Source organism: Mobula hypostoma, chromosome 15, assembly GCF_963921235.1.
Source record: "Mobula hypostoma chromosome 15, sMobHyp1.1, whole genome shotgun sequence".
NCBI lineage: Eukaryota > Metazoa > Chordata > Chondrichthyes > Myliobatiformes > Myliobatidae > Mobula > Mobula hypostoma.
The window spans coordinates 61,956,804-61,979,907 of record NC_086111.1 but is presented as its reverse complement, the minus strand read 5'-3'; the positions used below and the strand labels follow the sequence as shown (position 1 = coordinate 61,979,907).

General features: G+C 44.7%; 1 long non-coding RNA gene across 1 annotated transcript in view; it reads right to left on the bottom strand.

Annotated features, from left to right (window-relative positions):
- The window catches only part of LOC134357113 (uncharacterized), a 46,836-nt gene extending 34,545 nt beyond the window's left edge, over positions 1–12,291 (bottom strand). Inside the window, exon 1 of the long non-coding RNA XR_010020512.1 lies at positions 12,220–12,291. This is a non-coding gene — a long non-coding RNA (uncharacterized LOC134357113). The remainder of the gene's footprint in view (positions 1–12,219) is intronic.
- Between the last annotated feature and the right edge of the window lie 10,813 nt (positions 12,292–23,104).

The following is a 23,104-nucleotide window of genomic DNA, read 5'->3' as shown; positions in this document are numbered from 1 at the left end:
GGCTCACTGGTCTATAATTACCCGGACTATCCCTACTACCTTTTTCGAACAAGGGAACAACATTCGCCTCCCTCCAATCCTCCGGTACCATTCCTGTGGACAACGAGGACATAAAGATCCTAGCCAAAGGCTCAGCAATCTCTTCTCTCGCCTCGTGGAGCAGCCTGGGGAATATTCTGTTAGGCCCCGGGGACTTATCTGTCCTAATGTATTTTAACAACTCCAACACCTCCTCTCCCGTAATATCAGCATGCTCCAGAACATCAACCTCACTCATATTGTCCTCACCATCATCAAGTTCCCTCTCATTGGTGAATACTGAAGAGAAGTATTCATTGAGGACCTCGCTCACTTCCACAGCCTCCAGGCACATCTTTCCACCTTTATCTCTAATCGGTCCTACCTTCACTCCTGTCATCCTTTTTTTCTTCACATAATTGAAGAATGCCTTGGGGTTTTCCTTTACCCTACTCGCCAAGGCCTTCTCATGCCCCCTTCTTGCTCTTCTCAGCCCCTTCTTAAGCTCCTTTCTTGCTTCCCTATATTCCTCAATAGACCCAGCTGATCCTTGCTTCCTAAATCTCATGTATGCTGCCTTCTTCCACCTGACTAGATTTTCCACCTCAGTTGTCACCCATGGTTCCTTCACCCTACCATTCTTTATCTTCCTCACCGGGACAAATTTATCCCTTACATCCCGCAAGAGATCTCTAAACATCGACCACATGTCCATAGTACATTTCCCTGCAAAAACATCATCCCAATTCACACCCGCAAGTTCTAGCCTTATAGCCTCATAATTTGCCTTTCCCCAATTAAAAATTTTCCTGTCCTCTTTGATTCTATCCTTTTCCATAATTATAAAGGCCAGGGAGCGGTGGTCACTGTCCCCCAGATGCTCACCCACTGAGAGATCTGTGACCTGACCCGGTTCATTATCTAGTACTAGATCTAGTATGGCATTCCCCCTGGTCGGCCTGTCCACATACTGTGACAGGAATCCATCCTGGACACTCTTAACAAACTCAGCCCCATCTAAACCCTTGGAACTAATCAGGTGCCAATCAATATTAGGGAAGTTAAAGTCACCCATGATAACAACCCATCAAAGTTGCTGGTGAACGCAGCAGGCCAGGCAGCATCTGTAGGAAGAGGTGCAGTCGACGTTTCAGGCCGAGACCCTTCGTCAGGACTAACTGAAGGAAGAGTGAGTAAGGGATTTGAAGTTGGAGGGGGAGGGGGAGATCCAAAATGATAGGAAAAGACAGGAGGGGGAGGGATAGAGCCAAGAGCTGGACAGGTGATAGGCAAAAGGGGATACGAGAAGATCATGGGACAGGAGGTCCGGGAAGAAAGACAGTGGGGGGGGGGGCCCAGAGGATGGGCAAGAGGTATATTCAGAGGGACAGAGGGAGAAAAAGGAGAGTGAGAGAAAGAATGTGTGCATAAAAATAAGTAACAGATGATGTACGAGGGGGAGGTGGGGCCTTAGCGGAAGTTAGAGAAGTCGATGTTCATGCCATCAGGTTGGAGGCTACCCAGACGGAATATAAGGTGTTGTTCCTCCAACCTGAGTGTGGCTTCATCTTTACAGTAGAGGAGGCCGTGGATAGACATGTCAGAATGGGAATGGGATGTGGAATTAAAATGTGTGGCCACTGGGAGATCCTGCTTTCTCTGGCGGACAGAGTGTAGATGTTCAGCAAAGCGGTCTCCCAGTCTGCGTCGGGTCTCGCCAATATATAAAAGGCCACATCGGGAGCACCGGACGCAGTATATCACCCCAGTCGACTCACAGGTGAAGTGTTGCCTCACCTGGAAGGACTGTTTGGGGCCCTGAATGGTGGTAAGGGAGGAAGTGTAAGGGCATGTGTAGCACTTGTTCCGCTTACACGGATAAGTGCCAGGAGGGAGATCAGTGGGGAGGGATGGGGGGGACAAATGGACAAGGGAGTTGCGTAGGGAACGATCCCTGCGGAATGCAGGGAGGGGGAGGGAAAGATGTGCTTAGTGGTGGGATCCCGTTGGAGGTGGCGGAAATTACGGAGAGTAATATGTTGGACCCGGAGCTGGTGGGGTGGTAGGTGAGGACCAAGGGAACCCTATTCCTAGTGTGGTGGTGGGAGGATGGAGTGAGAGCAGATGTGCGTGAAATGGGGGAGATGCGTTTAAGAGCAGAGTTAATAGTGGAGGAAGGGAAGATGTCTTCCTTTTTTAAAGAAAGGGGCTTCCCTTCCTCCACTCTTGGCTCTATCCCTCCCCCTCCTGTCTTCTCCTATCATTTTGGATCTCCCCCTCCCCCTCCAACTTTCAAATCCCTTACTCACTCTTCCTTCAGTTAGTCCTGACGAAGGGTCTCGGCCTGAAACGTCGCTCTGGGTCCCATCCCCCTCGCAAATTAGTTTAAACCCTCCCGAACCATGCTAGCAAACCTACCTGCAAGGATATTGCTCCCCCTCGAGTTCAGGTGCAACCCATCCAATCTGTATAGGTCCCACCTTCCCCAGAAGAGATCCCAGTGATCTAAAAATCTAAAACCCTGCTCCCTGCACCAACTCCTCAGCCATGCATTCAACTGCCATCTCCTCCAATTCTTACCATCTCTGTCACATAGCACTGGCAGCAATCCTGAGAACGTCACCCTTGAGGTCCTGTTCTTCAGCCTTCTGCCTAATTCCCGAAACTCACACTTCAGGACCTCATCCCTCTTCCTGCCTATGTCGTTGGTCCCAACATGTATCACGACTTCTGGTTGCTTTCCCTCTCGTACCAGGATGTCATGCACCTGGTCAGAGACATCCTGGACCTTGGCACCCGGGAGGCAACAAACATACGGGTGTCCTTCTCACATCCACAAAATCTCCTGTCTGCTCCCCTGACTATAGAGTCTCCAATGACGACAGCTCTCCTCTTCTCCGTCCCACCCTTCTGCACCACAGAGTCGGACTCAGTGCCGGAGGCCCAGCCACCGTGGCTCACACCTGGTCAGTCGTCCCCGCCAACAGCATCCAGGACGGTAAATTTATTGTTCAGGGGAATGGCTCCAGGGGTGCTCTGCACTACCTGTCTGCTCACCTTTGCTTTCCCCCCTCTGACTGTCACCCAACGACCTGCTTCCAACAGCCTAAGTGTGACTACCTCCCTGTAGCTCTCATCTATGACTGCCTCATTCTCCCTTATGAGTCGAAGGTCATCCAGCTGCTGCTCCAGGTTCCTTACACGATCTTCCAGATCGCCCAGCCGTATGCACTTCTGGCAGATGTGACTCTGCGGGAGAGGGGAGATCCCCCAAGACTGCCACATCTCACATGAGAGGCACATCACCATCTCAGGAGACATTGTAAAAACTAACTGCGAGCTAGCTTGTCCTCCGCCTCTTCTTGTCGAAGCCTCTCGAGTCAAAGCCTCAAAGTTCCACTCCTTCACTGGCCCACTCACGAATATGCAGACTTCTCCTTCACATGTTCTACCAGTCTGTTTTTCACCAGTACAATCTCTTGTGCATGGTGTGCTGGGGCAATGGCATCAACAAGGATGCCAACAGGCTCAATAAACTGATTAGAAAGTCTGGCTCTGTTAAAGGAGTCAAACTGGACACACTGGAGGCTGTGGTAGAACAAACGACCCTGTGGAAAATCCTGGCAATTCTGGACAATGTTTCTCACCCAATGCATGCCACCTTGGCTGAACAGAGGAGCACTTTTACTCCGGTGAAAAATGATATCGTATCTGTTAAATAGGGGCCGTGGACAATTCTGATTTGATGGAGAATGGATGTGAGAGCATAGAGGAACATCTGGAGAAATTTCTGAAATGCTCGTACGCTGCTGTCGTTACTGCGTGGTCGGGAATCTTTCGGAGGGTAGGCCTCAAAATCCCCGGTCTTTCCTGCTTTTGGTGACCGAGAAGGAGGTCGAATCGTTCGGACAGAGATGGCGCTCAGTACTCGGTATCGGAGAGCTGATCAGAGCTTGAAGTTTTCGGATGACTCAGAGTCGGATTGTGGTCGGCATGGCAGGGAGAGTTTTTCTTCCTTCTCCCGTCTGCGTGAGATGTGGGGCACTTGAGAAACTTTGAACCTTACTGTGCTCATGGACTTCTTCATCAAGTTATGGTATTGTTGCACTGTTGTAAGTGTTTGTTATAATTATGTGGTTTTGTCAGTTTTTTCAGTCTTGGTCTGACCTGTGTTTTGTGATATCACACCGGAGGAAACAATGTATCATTTATTAAGTGGAACAAGTGCTACACATGCCCTTACACTTCCTCCCTTACCACCATTCAGGGCCCCAAACAGTCCTTCCAGGTGAGGCGACTCTTCACCTGTGAGTCGGCTGGGGTGATATACTGTGTCCGGTGCTCCCGATGTGGCCTTCTATATATTGGCGAGACCCGACGCAGACTGGGAGACCGCTTTGCTGAATCCCTATGCTCTGTCCGCCAGAGAAAGCAGGATCTCCCAGTGGGCACACATTTTAATTCCACATCCCATTCCCATTCTGACACGTCTTTCCACGGCCTCATCTACTGTGAAGATGAAGCCACACTCAGGTTGAAGGAACAACACCTTATATTCCGCCTGGGTAGCCTCCAACCTGATGGCACGAACATTGACTTCTCTAACTTCCGCTAATGCCCCACCTCCCCCTCGAACCCCATCTGTTATTTATTTTTATACACACATTCTTTCTCTCACTCTCCTTTTTCTCCCTCTGTCCCTCTGACTATACCCCTTGCCCATCCTCTGGTTTCCCCCCGCCCCCGCTTGTCTTTCTCCCCGGACCTTCTGTCCCAAGATCCTTTCATATCCCTTTTGCCAATCACCTGTCCAGCTCTTGGCTCCATCCCTCCCCCTCCTGTCTTTTCCTATCATTTTGGATCTCCCCCTCCCCCTCCCACTTTCAAATCTCTTACTAACTCTTCCTTCAGTTAGTCCTGACAAAGGGTCTCGGCCTGAAACGTCGACTGTACCTCTTCCTAGAGATGCTGCCTGGCCTGCTGCGTTCACCAGCAACTTTGATGTGTGTTGCTATCATTTCTTAATGCATGCATTACTAAACGACACTAAAAGAGGACTACGTGTCTTCATAATCTAGTGAACAGTGCTGCTTTAAAGAGCGCTATATGAGGTCAGTCTTACCCTCAGCCATTAGGCTCTATAATGAGTCAACCTGTAGCTGAGGATGTGATGAACACCCCCCCCCCCGTTAAACTGTTTGTGGTAACTTATTTTTTATTCTTTCTGCTTCTCTTATGATATTTTTATCTGTGCACATGTTCTGCTAGCGTGACACTGTAATTTCCTTTGAGATTAATAATCTATCTATCTTTCTATCTATCTAACTATCTTAAATACAACCAACCACAGGCCCCCACAGCTGCCTGTAGCAACAAATTCCACAAATTCACCACCCTCTGGCTAAAGAAATTTCTCCGCATCTCTGTTTTAAATGGACGCCCCTCTATTCCCATCTACCCTGTCTAGGCCTTTCAATATTCAAAAGTTTTCTTTGAGATCTCCCCGCATCCTTCTAAATTCCAGCGGGTACAGGCCCAGAGCCATTAAATGTTCCTCATATGATAACCCTTTCATTCTCCCGGAATCATTCTTGTGAACTTCCTCTGAACCCTCTCCAACACCAGCATATATCTTTTCTTCGATGAGGAGCCTGAAACTGTTCACAATACTCAAGGTGAGGCCTTGCCAGTGCCTTATAAAGCCTCAGCATCAATATCCTTGCTCTGATATTCCAGACCTCTTGAAATGAATGTTAACATTGCATGTGCTTTCTTCACCACTGACTCAATCTGTAAGTTAGCCTTTAGGATGTTCTGCACAAGGACTCCCAAGTCCCTCTGCATCTCAGATTTTCTTCCCATTTAGAAAATAGTCCGCACATTTATTTCTTCTACCAAAGTGCATGACCATGCATCTTCCAACATTGTATTTCATTTGCCACTTTCTTGCCCATTTCCTAATCTGTCCTTCTGCAGCTTACCTGTTTCCTCAACACTACCTGCCCCACCACCGATCTTCATATCATCTGCAGACTTGGCAACAAAGCCATCTATTTCATCATCTAAATCATTGATATACAGCATACTTTAAAGCTGTTGTTCTCTGAAGAACTACAGTAGCTAGGGTGCCTAAGACTTCTGCACAGTACTGTATCTGTCAAAACAGAGCGCAAAGAATTTGTGAATCGGACAGGGGCAAAGGATGTTGGGAATGGTGAGGATGGAGCACCGTGGGAGGGGTGTGGGACAGGTGGCAGAGGAGGACCGCTAGGGGTGGTGGGAGGCGGCGTGGATACAGGCACACCCGGCCCTGAAATATCAGGCAAGGCCATTTGATTTCAAACAATAGGTTTATTGGTCATTACAGAATGTTTCTCTGGTGCTTTCCACGCCCTCCTCTCTCTCTTCCCCTTTTCCCAACCATGATTGCCTTCTCGCTGCCCCCTTCCCACACTCAGTACACAACAGAGACCCATATCAGAATCAGGATTATCATCACTCACATATGTCATAACTTTTTTTTACTGTGGCAATACAGTGCAATGCATAAAATTAATACAGTACTGTGCAAAAGTCTTAGGCATCCTAGCTATATGCATGTGCCCAAGATTTTTGCTCAGTACTGCGGGTACGGTTTATCCTGCAGGAAGATATGACCACACTAAGGAGCATCCTCAAAGTGCTCCCATGGCAAATCCGACCCACAGCCACTTCCATTGTTGGAGTGCAAAAGTGGCAACATTCATATGATAAGCTTTGAAACTTTCTGAACACCCTAGAGTTCAAAGTTCAAAATAAATTTATTATCGAAGTATATATGTATATGTCATTATATACTACCTTGAGATTCATTTTCTTGCAGGCATTCACAGTAGAACAAATAAACTGTAGGTCATGGGTTAAGGGTGAAAGGTGGAATGTTTGAGGGGAACACAAGGGGAAACTTCTTCGCTCAGAGGGTGGTGAGAGTGTGGAACGAGCTGCCAGCGCATATAGTGGATGTGATTTTGATTCCAACGTCTAAGCTGAGTTTGTATAGGTACATGGGTGGGAGGGGTATGATGGGCTATGGTCCGGGTGCAGGCCGATGGGAGTAGGCAGTTTAGATGGTTCTGCACGGACTAGATGGACCTGTTTCTGTGATGTACTTTTCTATGTCTCTATGACTCTAAAAACAACAGAATCAATGGAAATCCACCGAAATGTTCTCTCGCGAAGATCACAGAGATGACTGGAAATCAGTGATATGTTTAAAGTTGTGGATTTCATAAATAAGTCAAGCCTGTTTATGTTTTCATTCTTTAAAAGAATAGGGAATTGGTGTATTTCTCGTAACATTTTGTTTGTGAACAATGTTTGTTTCTTTAAGGCTGTTGCTCTTTGAAGAAATATGTCATGGGACTAACCACTTTCTGGGTTAGAGCAAAGTTTGCAGAAAGCTTCAGAGTCATTTTGTAAAGAGCAAGACTCTTCCAGCTCCTCATATCACATCTGTCTGATCCCACACACTCTGCAAGGGGCATGGTTAAAGATTAAGGAATGACTGAGCACACATATTCTACAGCCAGGTCACAATAAAGGCTAGTAAGCAATTGCACAGAGAAATGTATAGCAGAAACTTCTAGATAGTCCCATGTGTACTACAGCACAGAAATATGAAACCATCAATTAAAGAAATTGTTACTCACAAGCCTAGCCTCTGCTGTCTATGTGGAGTTTGCATGTCCTTCCTGTAAACATGCAGATTTCCCCCGGGCATTCTGGTTCCCTTCCGCATTGCAAAGGTATGCTGATTGGTAGATGATTTGTCAACAGGAAATGATTTCTTGTGTAAGTGGGTGGTAGAAAATCTGGGGTGGGTGTTAATGATGGCGTTGAATGGGAGTTAATAAGCATGTGCGAGAAGAGAGGCACAGGGAAATAAGTGGGACTGGTCTCAGAGGCAGAATGGGCGTGATGGGCCAAATGGCCTTCTTTATTAGGAAATATGGGAATATGCTGGAAGACAGACACTGCATATCAGGTCACCAGTGTACTTGGCTCATCACTGGGATGAGATGCAATCTCTAAACATAATGAAGAGTTCACAACAGCCATGACCAGAGTACAGACAGCAATCCCACCAAAGGGCTAATACTGTGGTTTTCTATTTCACTTGTTTTCATTTGCAATGAACTTACGTAAGTTCAATGTATTTCAAAATAAATTATTTGAATGCTTTTTCCTTCCCAGTGGTAATTTGTTTTGTATACAGTGCATAAATGCATTCTGACTGTTTCTAAGTGTTTCTGATCAAAAGAGATACTTCGAAACCCACACAAAGTGCTAGATGAACTCAGCGTCACTGGAGGGGAATAAATTGTTGACATTTTGGGCCAAGACTCTTCATTGAGACCTGCTTATTCCCCTCCATAGACCTTCTAAGTTCATCCAGTATTTTGTGTGTGTTGCTCAAGATTTCCAGCATCTAAATAATCTCTTGAGTTTAAGAAATATTTAGAAACCTGACAGCGCGATAAGGTTGTCATCAGCTGGGACACAGGCCACATCCAAGGCCTGCCTGAGGCCTCACAGTATGGCTGCAGAGATGAAGACTCGGTATCATCAAGAGCTGTGCTCGGGGAAAGGTCGGTGCATCTGCAAAAGCAAGTGACAACCTGACCCAATGTGTTTGTTCCTTGGTTAAAATTCACCAACAGTTATAGAGTTATGGAATCAGAAGGATCACCCATGGAAGGTGGGCATTCAGTCCATCAAATCTGTTCTGTGTGTCCAGTAATCCAGTTGGTCCTATTTCCTCACGTTTTCTGCTCCTCCCTCAGATATTTTACCTTTACATATTTATCAAGTTCTCTTCTAAACCTGCATCATCAGACTTTAAGGCAGTGCATTGCAGCTGATGACCTTTTTCCTCACAATGCCCATGGATCTTCAGCCAATTCTTTTAAGTATTGGATCATATAATAGTTAAAGCATAGTGGGAGAAAAGCAATGCACCAGTACTCCTAGCTTCTTGAAGGTTCTCTCCATGTGTACGCCCGCACCAACTTTCCTGACTGTTTACAGACCTGACCATTACCCCTCCAACCCCAGCCAGCTCCACCTACCCAGCAGACCTGTTCATGGAAGCACTACAATTCTGTTGATGATCAGAGAATTGAATATCATATTGGGAAATGGACCGTTTCAGTTACCTCTTAATTCCCCCTTTTAGTGAATAATGGGGCAACCAGTACATAATTTGGAATTGAAAATAGAAACACAGGCAAAGCCAAAAGGCTTTGAGTCCAGAATCATTTATTGACTGATGTGTTTTAACTTTTGTGGAACTGTTCAGATCACATGTCATGTATTCATTTCCTAACGAACCCCTGGACCAGAGTCCAGAAAAATTGATTTTGTAATACTTGGTATTCTGTAATAGTGGCCACCCATTTCAATTCTACTTCTCGTCCCCATTCCAACATCTCAGTCCACGGCCTTCTCTACTGCTGCGATGATGCCACACTCAGGTTGGAAGGGTAACACTTTATATTCCGTCTGGGTATCCTCCAATTTGATGACATGAACATCAATTTCTCGAACTTCCAGTAATTGCCCTCTTCCTCACCTTTCTAAATTCCTGTTTCCCTCTATCACCCTATCTTCTTCTCTGCCCCTCACCTTCCTCTGGTGCTCTTCCCCTTTCCCTTTCTTCATGGTCTTCTATCCTCTCCTTTCAGATTTCCCCTCCTCCAGCCCTTCATCTCTTTCACTAATCGACTTCCCAGCTCTTCACTTCATCCCTTCCCCCTCTCCCGGTCTCACCCATCACCTGCCCCCTTGTACCTCTTCCTCCCCTCCCCCCCACCTTCTTACTCTGACTTTTCCGCTTCCTTTCCAGTCCCGATGAAGGGTTTCGGCCAAAACATTGACTCTTTACTCTTTTCCATAGATGCTGCATGACCTGCTGAATTTTTCCAGCATTTTGTGTGTGCTGCTTTGTAATACTAGGGATGTTTTGTATACGAATTCAGATGTGTAGGGTCATTCCTCAATGCATGATTTCTGGGAAGGGAAGTTCTGATGTGCTTGTGTTGGTGTAGGAGGTTGAGAAACTACCCATGGATGAGGTTGGTCTTGAGGGCTCGGAGATCCTAGGGGTGACTGTGAAGGGGGACAGAGATCCCGAGGACAGCCAAGAGGAAGGCCAGAGATACTGAGAGTCGGGGAATCCAACCCATTGCTATACAGTACTGGCACCGCACAATCAGCAATTTCCACAATGATACAATTTAGTAAGAGACTTTAGGTGAATCTAGAACAAACCATTTCCTTCTCTCTTGAGTCCAGGAGGGTAAGTGAATGAAGGGTAGGCATGAATGGAAACTATTAAGGCATCTTTCCGAGAATGAAACTAACTATCTGCAGAAAAATCTGTAGCAGTTCAAAGCCAGGTAAAGTTTGTAAGTGGCTAAAACGTACTCTTTGCAAGCATTTAATGGCTGATGTGAAACTATTAAATCTTGAAGCAAGATTAATTGTGGTTTCCTCTCAGCTGTTTACTGGAAGGACTAAGAAGGACAAAATACGGTGCACTTGGTTTATTTATGATAATGGAACCCGCTGCTGATCTCTGTAATACTTGATACTTTCAGGCAACTACAACAGACCATGTGGATAATGTCAGCTGGTACTTAGATCTGGCTTCTCTTTTACCTCTGCAGGTAGATGGAGGTTGCCTTCTCAACTCATTTCCGCCAGAGTGATGTTTCTTGACCTGAATGATCAAGATGGCCTCCCAAGGAGATCCCACCAGAGTGGATGCTCAGGAAGATTCAGGCAGCACCTAGCAGAATCAAAGAGGCTGTTATGCCTTGCAAATTGCAGGGGTGAAATCTCCTCTTGGCAGAGGAGTTGCAACTCTAACTGCAATTTTCCATAAACATCACTACTTCAGGCCATTTAATAAGAGATTGTTACATGAGGCAGTTGATGATAATTGGGTTTAGGGCATATTGCTGAGAGCCATACGAACAGGTGAACCAGGAGCAGGCGTAGGCCACACGCTTCAGCAAGCCCGATCCAATATTCATAGATGATCACCAATACCATTGCTGTTTTAATGGCCAACTCCCGTATGGCTTAGATATCAAAATATCTACACAATTCAATGACTTGGTCATTTGGTAAAAAGTTGTCCTTCAACCCACTTAGTCAAAAGATTTCTTCTTGTCTCAGTCCTAAATGTTCAATCCTTTATCCTGATGCAGACCCTAGTCTAAGCACTCTGGTTAGACGAAACAGCCACTCAGGATCAAACCTGCAAGCTTTCTTCGGCCTTTTACATTTCATTCTTCGAAGCCTCTCTGAATCTAGACCAGCACTGCCTTCACTTGGCAATTTGCTCAGGAAACCAATTGAGGTTACAAATTGGGTTGCAACACCCATAGAACAAATATTCCCTCCTTTACATGAGTTCACCAAAGTTCCATACAATTCCAGTAAGATTTCCTTGCTTTGGGATGTCAATTCTCTTGCAACAAAGGCAAATGGAGTATAATATTGGCTCTTTATAGATAGATAGACATACATTATTGATCCCGAGGGAAATTGGGTTTCATTACATTTGCACCAACCAAGAATAGAGTATAAATATAGCAATATAAAACCATAAATAATTAAATAATAGTATCTAAATTATGCCAGATGGAAATAAGTCCAGGACCAGCCTATTGACTCAGGATGTCTGACCCTCCAGGGGAGGAGTTGTAAAGTTTGATGGCCACAGGCAGGAATGACTTCCTATGACGTTCAGTGTTGCATCTCGGTGGAATGAGTCTCTGGCTGAATGTACTCCTGTGCCCAACCAGTACGTTATGTAATGGATGGGAGACATTGTCCAAGATGGCATGCAACTTTGAATATTAACTTTCTGTTTCATACACAGGGGTACGCTGCTCCCATGAGCAGTGGTATTTTTTAAATTCACCTAAAGACACTACCTAAATTTTATCACTAGAGAAATTACTGACTGTGTCACGTCAATATTGTACTGCAATGGGCTGGATTCTTCAATATATCCCCAACTCTTAGCCTCTTTTGGCTGCACTTGAGATTTCTGTTCCCCTCTCAGTCTCCTGTAGGGTCTGTAATCTCCCACTCAGACACCATTGACACCTCTCAGCAGCTTCAGCAATCGTTGACATCTCTCTTACTCACTGCAGTGGTTTGCCCTCTGCCGACACAATCCTATACTTCAAACCAATCTTCTCAATGGACAGTGAACTATAATATACCAAAGAATGTATGTTAAAATAAAACATTTACTGCAGTCAAACATGTCACAGACATACAAAATGGCATGATTTAAATATTTTAATCTATAAATGGTACTTATGTAATTTAAGCAGTTTTTCGCACCAAAACTAAAAAATCCCCACTGACCTTAAATTATCACAATTGAAAGTAAATATTACCCTCTTCCACCTCCCCCCCTCACGTTTTTATTCTGATGTCTTCCCCCTTCCTTTCCAGTCCTGAAGTAGGGTCTCGGTCCGAAACTTTGACTGGGTCTATTGAGGAATATAGGGAAGCAAGAAAGGAGATTAAGAAAGGGCTGAGGAGAGCAAGAAGGGGGCATGAGAAGGCCTCAATTATGTGAAGAACAAAAGGATGACAGGAGTGAAGGTAGGACCGATTAGAGGTAAGGGTGGGAAGATATGCCTGGAGGCTTTGGAAGTGAGTGAGGTCCTCAATGAATACTTCACTTTGGTATTCACCAATGACAGGGAACATGATGACGGTGAGGACAATATGAGTAAGGTTGATGTTCTGGAGCATGTTGATATTAAGGGAGAGGAGGTGTTGGAGTTGTTAAAATACATAAGGACGGATGAGTCCCCAGGGCCTGACGGAATATTCCCCAGGCTGCTCCATGAGGTGAGGGAGGAGATTGCTGAGCCTCTGGCTAGGATCTTTATGTCCTCGTTATCCATGGGAATGGTACCGGAGGATTGGAGGGAGGCGAATGTTGTCCCCTTGTTCAAAAAAGGTAGTAGGGATAGTCCGGGTAATTATAGACCAGCGAGCCTTACGTCTGTGGTGGGAAAGCTGTTTGGAAAAGATTCTTAGAGATAGGATCCATGGGCATTTAGTGAATCATGGTCTGATCAGGGACAGTCAGCATGGTTTTGTGAAGGGCAGATCGTGTTTAACAAGCCTGATAGAGTTCTTTGAGGAGGTGACCAGGCACATAGATGAGCGTGGTACAGTGGATGTGATCTACATGGATTTTAGTAAGGCATTTGACAAGGTTCCACACGGTAGGCTTATTCAGAAAGTCAGAAGGCATGGGATGCAGGGAAGTTTGGCCAGGTGGATTCAGAATTGGCTTGCCTGCAGAAAGCAGAGGGTCATGGTGGAGGGAGTACATTCGGATTGGAGGATTGTGACTAGTGGTGTCCCATAAGGATCGGTTCTGGGACCTCTACTTTTTGTGATTTTTATTAATGACCTGGATGTGGGGGTAAAAGGGTGGGTTGGCAAGTTTGCAGATGACACAACGATTAGTGGTGTTGTAGATAGTGTAGAGGATTGTCGAAGATTGCAGAGAGACATTGACAGGATGAGAAGTGGGCTGAGAAGTGGCAGATGGAGTTCAACTTGGAGAAGTGTGAGGTGGTACACTTTGGAAGGACAAACTCCAAGGCAGAATACAAAATAAATGGCAGGATACTTGGTAGTGTGGAGGAGCAGAGGGATCTGGGGGTACATGTCCACATATCCCTGAAAGTTGCCTCACAGGTAGATTGGGTAGTTAAGAAAGCTTACGGGGTATTAGCTTTCATAAATCGAGGGATAGAGTTTAAGAGTTGCGAGGTAATGATGTAGCTCTATAAAACTCTGGTTAGGCCACACTTGGAGTACTGTGTCTATTTCTGGTCGCCTCACTATAGGAAGGATGTGGAAGCATTGGAAAGGGTACAGAGGAGATTTACCAGGATGCTGCCTGGTTTAGAGAGTATGGATTATGATCAGAGATTAAGGGTGCTAGGGCTTTACTCTTTGGAGAGAAGGAGGATGAGAGGAGACATGATAGAGGTGTACAAGATATTAAGAGGAATAGATAGAGAGGATAACCAGTGCCTTTTCCCCAGGGCACCACTGCTCAATAAAAGAAGACATGGCTTTAAGGTAAGAGGTGGGAAGTTCAAGAGGGATATTAGAGGAAGGTTTTTTACTCAGAGAGTGGTTGGTGCGTGGAATGCACTGCCTGAGTCAGTGGTGAAGGCAGATACACTAGTGAAGTTTAAGAGACTACTAGACAGGTATATGGAGGAATTTAAGGTGGGGGCTTATATGGGAGGCAGGGTTTGAGGGTCGGCACAACATTGTGGGCCAAAGGGCCTGTACTGTGCTGTACTATTCTATGTTCTATGTTCGACTGTTTATTCAATTCCATAGATGCTGCCTGACCTGCTAAGTTCCTCCAGCATTTTGTGTGTGTTGCTTTGGATTTCCAGCATCTGCAGATGTTCTTGTGTTTATATTAAATATTGGTTTTGTCTATCTTTCTCATGATTCAGCCTTGATTTTTGAAGCTCATCTTACAACCTCGGTTCTCACCACATAAATTATCTGCTTTTCTATTTTTTTTCTACCAAAATGAATAAAATATAATGTGAGAAAATATGAATTTATGTATATCTCAGCAATACTTACCTCACTCCTCAATTCCCTTAATATCCAGAAATCTATTTGATCTCGATATTTTGAATGAATTCAACAGCTGAGGCTCCTCAGCACCCCAGAATAGAGATTTCCAAAGATTTGTCACTGTCTGAATGAAGACATTTGTCATTACCTCAGGTAAAGTGATGAGGAGCTCAGATAAGATGAACAGCCACTTCTTTTCCCCAGGGTAAGAGAGTCAAAACTAGAGCACATAAGTGAGAAGGAGATGAGGGACAGCTTTTTCACACAGAGGCTGGTTCATAGATTGAACCAGTGGACGTGGTAGCTTGAGTTTGTTTGTAATCTTTAAGAGAAGTTTGCATAGATGCATGGTTGAAGGGATATGGAGGGCTATAGGCCCAGTGCAGGTACATGGGACTCTCTCTGGCTATCCATCCCATAGGATGATGATGGTTCCTTTCAGTCAGTTAGTGGGGTGGTACCCCACTCCTCAGAAAGAAACAGCGTGTGCGTGAGTAGATTTTAGGTGAGTAGGGGGTTGCACAGGTCCAGACCCACCCTCTCGACATCCCCACCCGGATCCAACAGCATGGTGGGGTCCAAGATGGCTGGGGGAAGTTCTGTTGCAGTGAACGGCCAGACCAAGCTTCGATGCAAGGGATGCCCTTTCCGTGCTTCACGGCATGTGTTTGCTAGATGGCCATTGACCCTACAAGAGGGTTCATCCGCCCTTTGACAGGTCTCGTCTTTCGTCCTGCAGGCTGTCTAGCCACCCTCCTCACCAGGCAAGCCTGGTGGGAGAGCCGGTTTAGTCACTGACCACCCGACCGTGTGACAGGTAGTACTGGGTTACATAGTACCAGTGGCACTCAGATGAGCGACAGCCAGGTTACCATGGACTAGATGGGCTGAAGGGCCTGTTTCTGTGTGTGGGACTCTATTACTCTTCGAAAGGCACATGGATGAAAGAAAATTCTTCATCTTTTTCTTGTGTGGAAACAGACTTACCTTGGAGTAGGTTGAAGGGTTTAGGACCAAAACACCTGTGCTGTGCTATACTGTTTCATGTTCTATGAATAGGTCCATGGAAGATGTTTCCCCTGGTTGTGGAGTCTAGGCTGAGGGAGCACAATGTTAGAATGAAAGGTATTAGACTCATAGAACTATACAGCTCAAGGTGTTACTTCAGTTGCAAGATGAGCTTCAAAAACCGAGGCTGAATTGTTGAGAGTAATTTCCCCTCAGATTCCCCTTAAAATCTTCTGCTTTCTCTCTAAACCTATGACCTCTAATTCTGTTCTCACCCAAGCTGGTGGGGGGGGGGGGGGGCAGAAAGAGCTTTCATGCATTCAGAATATTTAACCTTTCAAGTACAATAAGAATTTTGTATCGTTCAATGAGATCCCCTTTCCCTATTTTATACTCTGGAGAATGCAATCAAAGTCAACTCAAGCATTTCTTACAGGGCAAGCCTGCTGTTCCTGGAACCAGTGCAGTATACTTTTGCTGTGTGCCAGGTGAATTATTTTTTAGCTAAAGAGACCAAAACTGTATCTAATGCTCTGGGTGTGACAGATGTTCGGAATGCTGTTCTGCTAAATGTCTTACTGATATTGGATTAATTGCTTACTTTAAGTCTGATGTTGTTAAATGTCTCTTAAAGAAAGGGACGTGAGGCAAAAACAAGCAAATCGAGTTAGACTGGATATACACCATTACAAACCTCCTTGAAACCTATTGAGTGTTGAAAGGTCTCAATAGAGTGGATGTGGAGAGGATGCTTCCTATGGCGGGGGAATCTAAGACCAGGGGGCACAGGTCTTAGAACGGAGAGGCGTCCTTTCAGAGCGGAGACGAGGAGGAATTTCTTCAGCTAGGAGTGGTGAATCTGTGGAATTTGTTGCCACAGGCGGCTTTGGAGCCAAGTCTGTATGTATATTTAAAGCAAAAGTTTAGATTTTTGATTAGTCGGGGCAAGTAGGGATAGGGGAGAAGGCAGGAGGCTGGGGCTGAGAAGGCAGATGGATCAGACATGATGAAATAGCGGAGCAGACTCAATGGGCCGAATGGCCTAATTCTGCTCCTATATCTTATGGTCTTAATATTTTTTTGATGGCTGAATATGGTCAAAGACATGGATGACCCTGTATACGTTATATCAAGATATAGGAGGGTTACCTGTGTTGGGTACCCTTCAACTCTGACTGAATTTCGAGAGCCGGATGAAGCTACAACAGTGAGCAGATGAATGGTCTGCTGAAGACTGAACTTACACAGGAGGGACTTTTTCAAAGAGGGACCGGTGTAATTTCTAGAATCAGCAGATACGTGGTAAATGTGGCTTCCTCTACGCAGTTTACTGAATAACACAGAAAAGAATCTTATACCATATAGGTTATTCAGTTATTCTGCTTTAGAGGATTGATTTCTATGAAGTAAGGGCATATTTTCACATGCTACTTCAAGCAGAGTGTAAGGATGTTGAAAAACACTTGGTTATTTCACCGAACAGGATGTGTGAAGAAAGCAGTTCCAGTTATCATAGGCAGTGTGAGGAGGTACAGACACTCATATGACTTGCAAAAACTGGATAGTCACTTCAGAGTTTTGCAAGGTAATACCCTTGCTACTAGCAAGGAGTCTTTGAATGATCTTTTTACATGCCAAATATTTAATTGAATTTAGCCCTTTTTAATTCCGCCTTTTTTAATTCGCCTTGATGGTGTCCTATTCCTTTTTAAGTGCTTCCAGGGTTACTGCACCCTGAAGCTTATTCTACCAGTCGATCACTCTGTATGAAGAACATGCTAAAGGCAATCTTACCTTGACAGTGCCTGGTTTGTATTTTCTGCTGTGATGACCCAACTTACCGTGCCTCTGTTCCACACTGAAAGGCCTGGCTCCTTATGTGTTTCCTCTTATTTCCGACCTTTTATTTTAGGAATCATCAATCACACCTGTTCTCTGCATTTCGCCATTACTTCTAAGTGTCCTCCTTTAATGATTAGGGTCCAATGAACTATAGTTGGGGTGACTGGTGTCCCCGATGATCTTCCAGGCCTTCTTTGCACACCTGCTGCTATAAATGTCCTTAATGGACCATAAGACCATAAGACAAAGGAGCAGAAGCTGGTCATTCAGCCCATGGAGTCTGCTCCGCCATTTTATCATGAGCTGATCCATTTTATCCTATTTAGTCCCACTTCCCCGCCTTCTCACCATAACCTTTGATACCCTGGCTACTCAGATACCGATCAATCTCTGCCTTAAATACACCCAATGACTTAACCTCCACTGCTGCCCGAGGCAACAAAATCCATAGATTCACCACCCTCTGACTAAAAAAATTTTTTCGCATTTCTGTTCTGAAAGGGTGCCCTTCAATCCTGAAGTCATGCCCTCTCGTACTAGACTCCCCCATCATGGGAAACAACTTTGCCGCATCCACTCTGTCCATGCCTTTTAACATTCGAAATGTTTCTATGAGGTCTCCCCTCATTCTTCTAAACTCCAAGGAATACAGTCCAAGAGCAGACAAACGTTCCTCATATGTTAACCCTCTCATTCCCGGAATCATTCTAGTGAATCTTCTCTGTACCCTCTCCAACGTCAGCACATCCTTTCTTAAATAAGGAGACCAAAACTGCCCACAGTACTCCAAGTGAGGTCTCATCAGCGCCTTATAGAGCCTCAACATCACATTCCTGCTCCTATACTCTATTCCTCTAGAAATGAATGCCAACATTGCATTCGCCTTCTTCACTACTGACTCAACCTGGAGGTTAACTTTAAGGGAATCCTGTACGAGGACTCCCAAGTCCTGTTGCATCTCAGAACTTTGAATTCTTTCCCCATTTAAATAATAGTCCGCCGATTTATTTTTTCTGCCAAAGTGCATAACCATACACTTTCCAACATTGTACTTCATTTGCCACTTCTCTGCCCATTCTTCCAATCTATCCAAGTCTCTCTGCAGACTCTCCGTTTCCTCAGCACTACCAGCCCCTCCACCTATCTTCATATCGTCAGCAAACTTAGCCACAAAGCCATCTATTCCATAATCCAAATCATTGATGTACAATGTAAAAAGAAGCGGCCCCAACACTGATCCCTGTGGAACACCACTGGTAACCGGCAGCCAACCAGAATAGGATCCCTTTATTCCCAATCTCTGTTTCCTGCCAATCAGCCAACGCTCTATCCACGTATGTAACTTTCCTGTAATTCCATGGGCTCTTATCTTGTTAAGCAGCCTCATGTGTGGCACCTTGTCAAAGGCCTTCTGAAAATCCAAATATACAACATCCACTGCATCTCCCTTGTCTAGCCTACTGGTAATTTCCTCAAAAAATTGTAATAGGTTTGTCAGGCAGGATTTTCCTTTAAGGAATCCATGCTGAGTTCTGCCTATCTTGTCATATGCCTCCAGGTACTCTGTAACCTCATCCTTGACAATCGACTCCAACAACTTCCCAACCACTGATGTCAAGCTAACAGGTCTATAATTTCCTTTTTGCTTCCTTGCCCCCTTCTTAAATAGCGGAGTCACATTTGCAATCTTCCAGTCTTCCGGAACCATGCCAGAATCTATCGACTTTTGAAAGATCATCGCTAATGCCTCCGCAATCTCCACAGCTATTTCCTTCAGAACATGAGGGTGCATTCCATCTGGTCCAGGAGATTTATCGACCTTTAGCCTATTCAGCTTACTGAGTACTTTCTCTGTCGTAATTGTGACTGCGCACACTTCTCTTCCCTGCCACCCTTGAGTGTCCGGTATCCTGCCGTCTTCCTCAGTGAAGACTGATGCAAAATACTTGTTCAGTTCCTCTGCCATCTCCTCATCTCCCATTACAATTTCTCCAGTATCATTTTCTATCGGTCCTATATCTACTCTCACCTGTCTTTTACTCTTTATATACTTGAAAAAGCTTTTAGTATCCTCTTTGATATTATTTGCTAGTTTCCTTTCATAGTTAATCTTTTCTCTCTTAATGACCTTCTTGGTTTCCTTTTGTAAGGTTTTAAAGACTTCCCAATCCTCTGTCTTCCCACTAATGTTTGCTTCCTTGTATGCCCTCTCCTTAGCTTTAACTTTGGCTTTGACTTCTCTTGTCAACCACGGTTGCATCCTTTTTCCACTCGAAAATTTCTTCTGTTTTGGAATATACCTGTCTTGCACATTCCTCATTTTTCGCATAAACTCCAGCCACTGCTGTTCTGCCGTCTTTCCAGCCAGTGTCTCTTTCCAGTCAACTTTGGCCAGTTCCTCTCTCATGCCACTGTAGTTTCCTTTACTCCACTGAAACACCTACACATCAGATTTCGGCTTCTCTTTTTCTAATTTCACAGTGAACTCAATCATGTTATGATCACTGCCTCCTAAGGGTTCCTTCACCTCAATCTCTCCAATCACCTCCGGTTCATTACACAATATCCAATCCAGTACAGCCGATCCCCTAGTGGGCTCAACAACAAGCTGTTCTAAAAAGCCATCTCGCAGACATTCTACAAATTCTCTCTCTTGAGATCCAGTGCCGACCTGATTTTTCCAATCTACTCGCATGTTAAAATCCCCCACAATTATCATAACACTGCCCTGCATAACAATGGAGGGAAGTTCGCATCCACAGATGAGCTGGGCTGTCCGTACCACTTTCTGCGGTGCCCAGCGATCAACGTTGGTGCAGTTCCCGTACCAGGTAGTGATACAGCCAGTCGGTATACTCCCAATGGTGCCCCTGTAGAAGGTCTTGAGGATTTGGGGGCTCATGCTGGACTTCTTCATTCACTTGTGGAGGAAGAGACACTTTGTGCTTTTTTTGCCATAAAGCCGGTGTGTACAGTCCAGCTGAGATCATCAGTGACGTGTATACTGAGGACCTTGAAAGTATTCTCCCACTCAACTCCAGACGCATTGATGTTAATCGGGCTGAGCCTATCTTCGTTTCTCTTGTAGTTCACAATCAGCTCTTTTGTTTTTTTGGACATTGAGGGAGCGGTTGTTATTCTGACACCACTGTGCCAACGGTGTCAGCCTCTCCCTGTAGGCTGTCTCATTACCGCTGGAAATAGCACTAAATCAGGAGATAATCTCTGACTGCACTGGGCTGAGGATCTGAATGTGCATTGAATCTGTGGAACTCTTTGCCACAAAGAGCTGTAGAGACCAAGTCATTGGGTGTATTTAAATCGGAGATTGATAAGTTTGTGATTAGTCAGGGTGTCAATGTGTACAGGGAGAAGGCAGAAGAACGGGTTAAGAGAAAAAATAAATCAGCCTGACTGAATGTTTAGCTGATTCGATGGACTGAATGGCTTAATATTGCTCCTACAGTATGTTATGGCCTTATCGTCTTATCTGTAACTCTGCTTTATAGAATCCATAATCCTGACTCTGTCATTTGAATGGGGTTACCAATCTTCATTTAATAGGTATGCTAAAGAGTTACTTTTATTTTAATTTTCAATTAATTTAGCAAGGTTTACCTGTTGTTAAATGTTTTTTACTTTTTGCTTTTTTCTAAAATCATTTTTAATTTTTTCAATCATTTAATTGTATCTTAGACGTTTCCAAATATATTTAATCATGAAGTTCATTTAGAGGGCAGCTGAAATTGTTCCCGTGGCATCAGCTCCCAGAAAGACATGAGACCGTCCCAAGGCATCACCCTGAGATCGACAGGCTGTTGGCTGGTCACTGCCTGCATACCGCTCACTCGGTCTCAAAGGCCCCACCAGGGAGAGCTTCAGGATATTGGAAGCAGTACAGCTGCAAGCGTTTAGCTTATTCACATGAATCCCAAGGGACGGGAATGTGAGGTGTGATCCAGAATTAGCACATATCTAACTCATATCTAGCATTTTAATTGTTAATTGTTTCGATACTCATAAGGCAAGTTAAATTCTGTAAAGGCATGTTGACCTGTTAATAGATTCCAGTAGCTATAAATCCCTGGGTCTTGTGATTATTTTAAACAGGATATTGGACAGGTTGATTCATATTCTAGCTTTCTGCAGAACATGAGATGGATTAGGGTGTTCCAATTCATTCTTAGGCAAGATTCATTGGGACCTTGAAAGATTTCCAGTGGTAACACAACATAATAGAGGAAACGCTTTCTGATTAATTGGCATTGTCAAACAGTTACACTGTGTCCAGGGATCATTAATTCTGAGAAATGTGGAACTATCAACAAGTACAGAACTCTCACAAAACCATCGATAGATTCAGCAGCTCCAGTATTTATTTAAAGGTTCACTGTAACTGGAAGGTGGGACTTAATACAATCCATTACCTGCCTCTTAAAGCACTTCATGATTGTTAAAGTCAGTTCCACATACAAGGTAGCCCCAGAACAGTATTTTGCTGTAGGTTTCTGTGATTCAATGGAAATGCACCTGAGTTCTATTGAATGAGCACATTTCAAATATTGATTTTTCCAGTTGAGCTGAGAAAAATGGTACAACTTTTGAGCAAACTTTGAACTTAAATGGTCCACATCTGCTTTTAATGGTTACATTTTACAATATTATTGGTCACTTTATGCAGCCAAGGGATTGGCCTTATCCTGAAATGTATTTTTAACTGATGTTTGCCTTGTTTGCACTTGTTGGAGTATGCATTATTACAGAGATATTCAGTTCTTAGGAAACTTTATTTTTTATTTTAGAGATACATTGCAGCGTAGGCCCTTTTGTCCCTTTGTCCCAGCAACCCCAGACAAGCCCAATTAACCCTAACCTAACCACGGGACAATTTACAATGACCAACTGTGGGAAGAAATTGGACCACCCAGGGGAAATCTGCGCATACCACGGGAAGGATGTACAGACTCTCATTACAGAGAGAGTTGAATTGAACTCCCAACTCTAGAAACCCCCAAGCTGAAATAGCATCGCACTAGCTGCTGCACTACTGTGGCGCCCTAATGTTTTAATGTTCGGAATTTCAATTCTGCCCTCTTCTGTGCCTTTTTTTGTTGTTGTGAATGTGATTCTGGAACTGTAGGAGTCCATGATTTGCAGTTTTGGAGATTGTTTGCTGTTTCAGCACTCTGCAGCCTCCGAGGGGATTCCGGGTGTTCGAGGCAGCGTGTGGGAACCTTGTGGTATGAATGCTGCGAGCTGATATTTGACCCCATTTTGCCAATTAAAGTTTCCATTGTTCACTGATTAAAGCAAAAAGGGAGACGGAAATGCTGGCTGCCTGCCTTTTTATCACTGGGGGTATTGCTCTGCGATGGAAAGAGGAAACTACCTTTTTTATCACTGGGGGATCGCTCTGCTATGGAGAGGAGAGATGCCTTTTTTTTATCACTGGTGAGATTGCTCTGCTACAGAGAAGGAGAATGTTGCTCAGGTTTTCTGCATTTTGGATGTGTACTTGGACTGTAGACTTTTTGTCAGT